Source organism: Ornithorhynchus anatinus, chromosome 5 (assembly GCF_004115215.2).
Source record: "Ornithorhynchus anatinus isolate Pmale09 chromosome 5, mOrnAna1.pri.v4, whole genome shotgun sequence".
Lineage (NCBI taxonomy): Eukaryota > Metazoa > Chordata > Mammalia > Monotremata > Ornithorhynchidae > Ornithorhynchus > Ornithorhynchus anatinus.
In genome coordinates this window covers 59,962,392-59,973,191 of record NC_041732.1, presented here as the reverse complement: position 1 = coordinate 59,973,191, position 10,800 = coordinate 59,962,392, and positions in this window count along the sequence as shown.

Sequence of the window (10,800 nt, the reverse complement as noted above, 5' to 3'; positions counted from 1 at the left end):
CTCCCTTCCTCCTCTCTCGCCCCGCTCCGGTCTATTCTTCACTCCGCCGCCCGGCTCATCTTCCCGCAGAAACGCTCTGGGCACGTCACTCCCCTTCTTAAACAACTCCAGTGGTTGCCCGTCGACCTCCGCTCCAAACAAAAACTCACTCTAGGCTTCGAGGCTCTACATCACCTCGCCCCTTCCTACCTCTCCTCCCTTCTCTCTTTCCACCGCCCACCCCGCACGCTCCGCTCCTCCGCCGCCCACCTCCTCGCCGTCCCTCGGTCTCGTCCGTCCCGCCGTCGACCCCCGGGCCGCGTCCTCCCGCGGTCCCGGAACGCCCTCCCTCCTCACCTCCGCCAACCTGATTCTCTTCCCCTCTTCGAAACCCTACTTAAAACTCACCTCATCCAAGAGGCCTTCCCAGACTGAGCTCCCCTTCTCCCTCTACTCCCTCTGCCACCCCCCCTTTACCTCTCCGCAGCTAAACCCTCTTTTTCCCCTTTTTCCTCTGCTCCTCCACCTCTCCCTTCCCATCCCCACGGCACCGTACTCGTCCGCTCGACTGCATATATTTTCGTTACCCTATTTATTTTGTTAATGAATTGTACATCGCCTCGATTCTATTTAGTCGCCACTGTTTTTACGAGACGTTCTTCCCCTCGACTCTATTTATCGCCATCGTTCTCGTCTGTCCGTCTCCCCCGATTAGACCGTGAGCCCGTCAAATGGCAGGGACCGTCTCTATCTGTTGCCGACTTGTTCATTCCAAGCGCTTACTTCAGTGCTCTGCACGTAGTAAGCGCTCAATAAATACTATTGAATGAACCTAGGTTCTAATCGCGGTTCTGCCCCTTACTTGCTGAGAGACCTTGGACAAGTCACTTAATAATAATGATGTTGGTATTTGTTAAGCGCTTACTATGTGCAGAGCACTGTTCTGAGCGCTGCGGGAGCTACAGGGTAATCGGGTTGTCCCACGTGAGGCTCACAGTCTTCCTCCCCATTTTACAGATGAGGAAAATGAGGCACAGAGAAGTTAAGTGATTTGCCCATAGTCACACAGCTGACAAGTGGCAGAGTAGGGATTCGAACCCATGTCCTCTGATTCCCAAGCCCGGGCTCTTTCCACTGAGCCACGCTGCTTCCCCGTACCTAATCAATCGATAGTATTTATTGAGTGCTTATTGCCCCCAGAGCACTGTACTGAATGCCTGGGAGAGTACAATATACCAGAGCTGGTAGACACATTCCAGCCCCTAACGAGTTTACAGTCTGGGCCTCAGCTTCCTCGTCTGTAAAATGGGCATTCAATTCCTGCGTGATGGACAGGGATTGTGTCTGTTCTGATTATTCCGTGTCCACCCCAGGGCTCAAGACGGTACTTGGCACAGAGTGAGCACTTAACAAACACCACATTATTCAGCCCTTTGAGGACGGAGGATGACGACGATACTTGTTAAGCGCTTATGACGTACCAAGCCCTATTCTAAGCTCCGGGTACACAGATACAAATTACCTATGTGATAAATAATAGATAATTTGGACTAATTTTCACAATTTTAAATAAACAATTTAAATAATACATTTGTAATAAATAATTACACATCTTTAGATCTGGGGTAGGTCAAAATTAATCACATCGGACACGGTCCCCGTCCCACGTGGGGCTCACGGTCATTTTGCAGACGAGGCAACTGAGGCACAGAGGAGTGAAGTGACCTGCTCAAGGTCACACAGCAGACAGGCGGAGGAGCCGGGATGAGAACCGAGGTCCTTCCGACTCCCGGGCCCGTGCTCTATCCACTAGGCCAAGAGGAGAAACACACTAGGAGCCAGGTAGTTTCATGAGCAACAGATGAACCAGTGTTGAGTTGTGGGCGACTCTTGAGCCTCCAGCCTCAGCCTCCAGCTACACCTGGGGCGCGTCGGAAGGGACCGGGCCAAGGCTCATCCATCGTCCTCGATGGGAGACTTCACCCATCTCCCAAACGTTTTGTGCCATCGATCGATCGGATTTATTGAGCACTTGCTGGGTGTAGAGCACCGTCATAAGCACTTGGGAGAGTATAATATGACAGGGTTAGCAGACACGTTCCCCGCCCGCAAGGAGCTTCCGGTCTAAAAGGGGAGACAGGCATTAATATAAATAAATAAAATCACGGAGTGCGGAGAGGCTGAGGGAGAGGTGACTGAAGGGAGCGAATCCAAGTGCGAGGATGACGTGGAAGAGGGTAGGAGAAGAGGAGAAGAAGGCTTAGTTGGGGAAGGTCCCTTGGAAGAGCGGTTCTTGTAATAAGGTTTAGAAGGTGGGGAGAGTGAGAGAAATATAAAGGAGGAAGTGGCAGGTCAGAGGCAAGGGTTTGGCGGTGAGACAGACAAGATCCAGGTACAGCGAGGAGGTCGGCTTTAGAGACGCCAAGGGCGCGGGTTGGCTCATAGTAGAAAATCGAGTCTCACTTAGTAGGTACTCGATAAATACCACGGTTCTTGACGAAGCCTGGGGGACTTGAATGAAATCAGATTCCGGGATTCCGGGAAATGCCGGGAAAACCGAGAAGCAAAAAGGCAAATATTAGGTCACGCTTTACAGTCGGCGTGGAGATATGAGGCATGTCCAAAAATCTATTACCGATTAACTCCTTACATTGTCCGGTGTAGGCAGAGCCTTTGTAAGGTGAGAGAACAGGTCAATGGGTCGGACTTTCCATTTCATGTCACTTGGTGTCCTGAGAAAGGGAGTGAGCTGTTCGGGCCACGCAAAGGTCGTATCCCGGATAGGGTGGGGCCATCTTCTTCGTCAGCCTGGTCTCCTCTGTGTGGTCATCTTGCTCCCTGAGAGGACCCAAAGCTGTGTCACTTTGGACAAGTCATTTAACTTCTCAGTTACCTCATCTCTAAAATGGGGTTTCAATCCCTGTTCTAGACTGTAACCGGTTGTGTGGGCAGGGGACATGTCTAGCAACTCTTACGTTGGACTCTCTCAAGTGCTTAGTACAGTCTCTTTACACAGTAAGCACTCAGTACGTATATTTGATCGAATGACTGTCTGTACTCGCGCCTAAATAGACCGTGAGCCCCTTGCGGGACAGGGCCCGTGGCCCATCTGATCATCTCGTATCCACTCCAGCGCTTAGAAGAGCGTTTGACAGATAGTAATACTAAATACTATTATTATTAATAGTGGGCCAGGCAGCCGGAACTCTTCTTAATTTTTGCTGAGTTCTCTGTTCACCTCTTGGGGCAAAGAATCAGCAACGCAAGGACTGATTTAGCTTGGCTGGGGATTTCTGGCCTCCCGCGGGTGACCCCGACAGAGCCCCGATCAGTCCTTCTGGCCAAGTCGGGGAAGTTTGGCTCTGTACCACGAAGCACCCCGGCCCGAGGGTGTCGGGGAGGAGAGAGCGTTTGGTACGGCTCTGTGTAGGCATCGTGGTTGTCCCCGTCTGTCAGTTGAGGATTAGGCCACGTGATTCATCCTTGGAGTTGGGGAATCCACCCGTCCGCCTTGGGGAATCACGGGGATGGGATGTTATTACCCGAGATCAGCATGCTTGTCTCACGCGTCTGCGGCTGACTGGCCCGGTGGCTGACGATGGCCGGCTGGATTCATCGATCCTTCTCGCAGGAATCTCCTGCCACCCCTCAGGGAGGGGAAGTCTTCGAGGCTTTTTTTTTAATGGGAGTTGTTTAACGCTTACTGTGTGCCAGGCACTGTTCTAAACTCCGAGGTAGATACAAGCTAATCAAGGTGGACAGAGTCCATGGCCCACAAGGGACTCACGGTCTTAATCCCCATTTTACAGATGAGGGAACTGAAGTCCATGGACGTGAAATGACTTGTCTAAGGTCACACAGTAGCTAGGTGGCAGAGCCAGGATTAAAATCCAGTTCCTTTTGACTCCCAGGCTTGTACTTTTTCCACTAGGCCACGCTGCTTCTCATGGCTTGCCATGCAACTGGTTCCTGAAAACTGCATCTTAGAGGAGAAGCATGGCCTAGTGGAAAGGGCATTGGCCTGGGCGTCAGAAGACTTGGGTTCTAATCCAGATTCTACTATGTGTCTGCTGTGTGACCACGGGCAAATCACTTGACTTCTCCGTGCCTCAGTTACCTCATCTGTAAAATGGGGATTTAATAACAATTCTCCTGCCTACTTGGATTGTGAGCCCTCTGTGGGACAGGGACTGAATCTGACCTGATGATCTTGTATCTACCCCGGTGCTTAGAACGGTGTTTGACACATAGTAAGTGCTTGACAAGCAGCGTGGCTCAGTGGAAAGATCATGGGCTTGGGAGTCAGAGGTCATGGGTTCGAATCCCGGCTATGCCACTTGTCAGCTGTGCGAGTGTGGGCAAGTCACTTCACTTCTCTTTGCCTCAGTTCCCTCATCTGTAAATGGGGATTAAGACTGTGAGCCTCGCGTGGGACCATCTGATTCCCCCGTGTCTACCCCAGCGCTTAGAACAGCGCTCTGCACAGAGTAAGCGCTTAACAAATACCAACATTATTATTATTATATGTCACAATTACTTCAGAAAAAAATAATATTCTCCTCAGAAACAACAGGATAAAAGGGAGATTGGCTCCTGAACCAAGATCATTCATTCAGTCATATTTAGTGAACATTTACTGTGTGCAGAGCACTGTACTAAGCGACTGGGAGAGTACGCTGTAACACACAGACACAGTCCGTACCCACATTAACCCTACGGTTACCAAAATTACTCACAATTGTGCCTCTCTTTCGTCACAGCTCCATTCATGTATTATTATGAAGTAGAGAGAGTCCTCGATTGGGTAGCCAGCTTTGACTTCATCCGGAGTGAAATGGGGTGTTGACCTGGCCTAAAGGTCATCCGCTAAACCCTCCCCTCTCCACTCCCCAATCTGTCTCGCTGCCCTCTCTGCCCTACTGAAACTTTGCCATCCCCTCCCCACTGCCGCTTTTTCGATTGTTTCTCCATTTCCCCACCGAGCCAGTAAACCCTGCCCTGTCCAACTACTCTCCCCCCCCCGGAGTCCGAAGCGTAGAGGACGCGAGGGTTATTAAAGTCAAAACCGATGTGCTATAAAGCTGAAGCCCCGTGTGAGCTTAGAGACATTATTGTTGTTCATCTGAACTTGAAGCTCCTAAATCAAGAACTCCCTGAAGTACAGAGGTATCTATTGAGAATTTACTGTGTACAGAGCACTGGAATAGCGTGGCTCAGCGGAAGGAGCCTGGGCTTCAGAGTCAGAGGTCATGGGTTCGACTCCCGGCTCTGCCACTTGTCAGCTGTGTGACTGTGGGCAAGTCATTTAACTTCTCTGTGCCTCAGGTACCTCATCTGCAAAATGGGGATTAACTGTGAGCCTCACATGGGACAACCTGATGACCCTGTATCTACCCCAGGGCTTAGAACAGTGCTCTGCACATAGTAAGCGCTTAACACATACCAACATTATTATTATTATTTGGGCGAGGTTGATAGAAGGGTTGGTAGACGCAATCCTTGCACCCAAGTAGCTTACAGTCTATAGGAAAAAGGATTTGGATTGGAGAGAGGCTATTTTGGCAGGGTAAAAACGTTGGCTACCTCAGGGCTGAAAGTACGGATTATTAGTAGTAGTAGTAGTATTATGGTATTTAAGCGCTTACTATGCGCTAAGCACTGTTCTAAGTGCTGGGGCAGATACAGGGTAATCAGGTTGTCTCACATGGGGCTCACAGTTTTAATCCCCATTTTACAGATGAGGTAACTGAGGCACAGAAACTGTGACCCCGATGTTGGGTAGGAATTGTCTATCTGTTGCCTAATTGTCCTATACAAGCATGTAGTACAGTGTTCTGCACACAGTTAGCACTCACTAAATATGATTGAATAAATGAATGAATGAAGTGGCTTGTCCAAGGCCACACAGCAGACAAGTGGCGGAGGCAGGATTAGAACCCATGTCCTCTGATTCCCAAGCCCAGGCTCTTGCCACTAAGCCACGCTGCTGTGGAAGCTTTAAAATTTAATGAGGGGAGTGAGATCAGAGGCAGGGGCACCTGGGGTACTGTTCTGCCATGGACTCACGCAGACCTCTCCCCTCCACAAAGCAACAGATCTCATGGATTTTGCCCTCAGGAAGAGCTGCCCCGGCCTAGAAATCCAGGGATCTGGCCACCGATTGGTTGAAATTGTCTTCTTCTTCAGGAACCACCTAGCTTCCTTCCCAATTCCTCAGTTTCCTGGTCTGTAAAATGCGGAAAGTAACCTATGTCCCTGCCTCAAAACAGGTGGGAGAAAAAGGGAGGTCTATCCTAGTCCTTTCTGATACGTAAGCTCATTATGGGCAGGGATTATGTCCGTTATATTGTTATATTGTACTCTCCCAAGCGCTTAGTACAGTGCTCTGTACACAGTAAGCACTCAATAAACACGATCGACTGATATCTACCTATAAAAGGCATCGATCCCTAAACCCCACTGGGTGAGATTCCCCCCCAGCCAAGTTCCATGTCTTGATATGTCACAGACTTATGAATTAGAGTGGACAATTTCTGCCCTTTCCCACCAACAGAGGATAAGGATGTAATTCTCCCCGTAGACTGGAGGCTCCTTGAGGGCAGCGATTGTGTCTACCAACTCTATTGAATTGTACTCGCCCAAGCGCTTAGTACAGTGCTCTCCACACGACAGGCGCTCAATAAATACCACTGGTCAGTTTAGGAGTTTCCCCTCTTCCAGTCCTCCATTGGAATCCACCTCCTCACCCTCGGGAGGATTAAGGAAACCCGGACGAGCGTTAAGGAGCTCAAGTTGACGAATTCTCTTTCGTCATCAACACCATCGCCATTAGTAATTAATGAGCACCTACCGTGCGTAGAGCAGTATTCTAAGACCTTGGGAGACTATAATAAAATTAGAAGAGAAGGTTTCTGCCCATGTGGAGCTTACATTCTGATGGGGGAAAAGGGCAGGCACAGATAGTATCCAAATAATGGAAAAGAGAGAGAGAAACACAGATACAACTGGTGAAAGCAAAAGCAGGCCAAAAATCAATCAAATGAATAAATGGAAGGATAAATTAATCCGCGGGTAAGGGCTAAGGGACACCAAATGGCCAACTGCCTTGACAAGGCCGGGAAGGTGGAGATTATTGGTGAACTCTGAAGGAGCTGATTTTTTAGGAGGTGTCAGAAGCTGGAGGAGCATGTAGCTTGGTGGATTAGAGTGGGGAGGGTGTTCTATGTCAAAGAAAAGTCACGCAGATGGACCAGAGCCAGGAGTGTTGAGAGCAAAATACAGTGAGAAAGCTACTTCGGAAGGAACAAAGAAAGCGTGAGAGTGTAATGGGAGAAGAGAGCAGGAAGCTAGAAAGCAGGTAGGTGAGAAGCAGAGTGGCCTGGTGGATAGAGCCCGGGCCTGGGAGTCAGAAGGACCTGGGTTCTACTCCCGGTTCTGCCTCTTGTCTGCTGTGTGACGTTGGGCAAGTCACTTCACTTCTCTGTGCCTCAGTTTCCTCAACTGCAAAATGGGGATTCACTACCTGTTTTTCTTCCTCCCTCGACTGGGAGCCCCATGTGGAACAGGGGATGTATTTGTCCCGATTACCTTTTTCTACCCCAGCACTTAGAACAGTGTATGACATTCATTCATTCATTCAACTGTATTTATTGAGCACTTACTCTGTGCAAAGCACCATACTAAGCGCTTGGGAGAGTACAGTGTAACAACAAACGGACATATCCCTGCCGACGCTGAGCTCCCAGTCTAGAGGGGAGACAGGCATTCATATAAATAAATACATAAATAAATTACAAAAATATACGTACGTGCTGCGGGGATTGGAGGGAGGATGAATAAAGAGAGCCAGTCAGTGCAACCGAGAAGGGAGTGGGAGGAGAGGAGAGCTTAGTCAGGGAAGGCTTCTTGGAGGAGATGCGCCTTCGGTGAGGCAGATAGAAATACACATAGGAAGCACTTAACTAGTATCTCAAAAAGGACCTAACCGCTCCCCCCGAGCTCCCCAAATTTGGAGCGGTGACCTGGGTTGTGGCAAGGGAAAAGGGTCTTAAGGTCTGGGTGCGAGTGGGCTTCACCCTTCCGCCAGCCCCCAGCTTTCCGCTGTCCCAGAACCTCTCAACTCTTTCAGTGAATGCACCTATGGCTTCCTATTTCTGGAAAGAGAGACGGTCATTAGGAGATTATCCTACTTGGGTTTTCCACCAGACCTAGGCTATTTTTCCAACTGACTCACCCGTGTGGCTATAATTATTATTTTTATGGCACATTTTTTAAGCTGTCAGAGGCCTTCAGGCACAGATGGCTCATAACACAGATTCATCGTTCATTATTATTGATATTTGATTAATAACACTCTTTTGTCTTCACCCCTCTCGTCATCGGGGATCTCAAAGCGCTTAACGAGTGCTGACGCACCGGTCCTCCCGACATTCTGGTCACAGAGGTCACTAGGATCCTGCCTTCGGACAGATATGGAGGCCAAGACTCAGAGAAAGACTGAAGTGACTCGCTCAGTGACACTCGGCGAGTAAAAATTAGCACTCGGAGCACAAGACACTCAGACCTGGGCCCACGACACTCCTTTTACCACCTCTAAGAGACATCTGCTAGCCAGAGTTGCCTAGGTATCATATAGCAATGACTATAAGACCTCCCCCATTTCTTCTCCCTAATGACCCGGTTACCTACTTTACAGCAGCGTGGCTCAGTGGAAAGAGCACAGGCTTGGGAGTCAGAGGTCGTGGGTTCTAATCCCTGCTCCGCCACTTCTCAGCTGTGTGACTTTGGGCAAGACACTTAACTTCTCTGTGCCTCAGTTGCCTCATCTGTAAAATGAGGATTAAGACTGTGAGCCCCACGTGGAACAACCTGATTATCTTGTATCTCCCCTGGCGCTTAAAACAGTGCTTGGCACATAGTAAGCGCTTAACAAAGACCATCATTATTACCATTGAGAAAATTGAAACTGTCAGGTGTGATCTCCCTAAAATCTCCATAAAATCTCCCCTGCTCCTCCCCAGTCCTTCCTCCTCTTGCTTCTTCTTCAATTCTCCCATCGTACCCAGCACTTTCTCAAGAGGAGATCAACCGCCTTCTCCAAATCACCTTCAAAATCCTTCAAAATCCACCCCCTCCACCTGCACATCCCACCCCATCAATTCGCACCTCATAATAACAATAATAATGATGGCATTTGTTAAGTGCTTACTACGTGCCAGGCACTGTACTAACTACCGGGGTGGATACAAGTTAATCGAGTTGAACATAGTCCCTGTCCCACTTAGGGTTCACAATTTCAATCCCCATTTTAAAGATGAGTTAACTGAGGCCCAGAGGAAGGGAAGTGACTTGCCCAAGGTCACACAGCAGACAAGTGGCAGAGCTGGGATTAGAACCCATGACGTTCTGACTTCCAGGCGCGTGCTCTATCCGTTACGCCATGCTGCTTATCAACACACTTGTCTCCTCCCTTCTTCCCTCCCTGATCCCCATCTTCAACTGTTTCGTCTCCAATGACTTCTTCCTCTCAGCTTTCAAACGTACTCCTATCCTTGACCCCAAGTTTCCCTCTAGTTATTGACCTATATCCTTCCTATCATTCCTCTCTAAACCTCTTGAGCAAGTTGTCTACACCAACTGACTCAAGTTCCTCTCCTCCAATTCTCTCCTCCATTCCCTCCAATCTGGCTTCCGTCCTCTTCACTCCACAAAAACTGCCCTCTCAAAGGTCACCAATGAACTTACTTGCCAAATCCAGCGGCCTTTACTCCATAATAATAATAATAATGTTGGTATTTGTTAAGCGTTTACTATGTGCAGAGCACTGTTCTAAGCACTGGGGTAGATACTGGGTAATAAGGTTGTGCCACGTGAGGCTCACAGTCTTAATCCCCATTTTACAGATGAGGTAACTGAGGCACCGAGAAGTGAAGTGGCTTGCCCACAGTCACACAGCTGACAAGTGGCAGAGCCGGGATGAGAACCCATGACCTCTGACTCCCAAGCCCGGGCTCTTTCCACTGAGCTACACTGCTTCTCCAATAATGATGGTATTTGTTAAGTGCTTACTATGTGCTGAGCACTGTTCTAAGCGGGGAGGGTAGATACAAGGTAATCAGGTTGTCGCATGTGGGGCTCACCCTCTTCATCCCCATTTTCCAAATGAGGGAACTGAGGCCCAGAGAAGTGAAGTGATTTGCCCGAAGTCACACAGCTGACAAGCGGCGGAGCCGGGATTAGAACCCATGACCTCTGAATTCTCCTCGACCACTCAGCTACTATCAACACTGTCGACCACCCCTTTCTCCTGGAAGCATTATCCAACCTCAGCTTCACTGACACTGTCCTCTCCTGTTCTCCTCTTATCTCTCTGACCGCTCATTCTCATTCTTTTTCGTGGACTCTTCCTCCCCCTCCCATCCCCTAAATGTGGGAATCCCTCAAGGGGCGGTTCTGGGTTCCCTTCTATTCTCCATCTACATCCGCTCCTTTGGAGAACTAGTTCGCTCCCATGGCTTCAACTGCCATCTCTATGTGGATGACACCCAAATCTACATCTCCAGCCCTGATCCTCTTCAAAGCCCTACTGAGAGCTCACCTCCTCCAAGAGGCCTTCCCAGACTGAGCTTCCCTTTTCCCTCTGCTCCCTCTCTGCCCCCCCTTCACCTCCCCTCAGCTAACCCCCCCCTTCCCCCTTTTTCCTCTGTTTCTCCCCCCTCCCTTCCCCTCCCCTCAGCACTCTGCTCATCTGCTCATTTATATATTATTTTGTTAATTTATTTTGTCAATGAGACGTACATCCCCTTGATTCTATTTATTGTT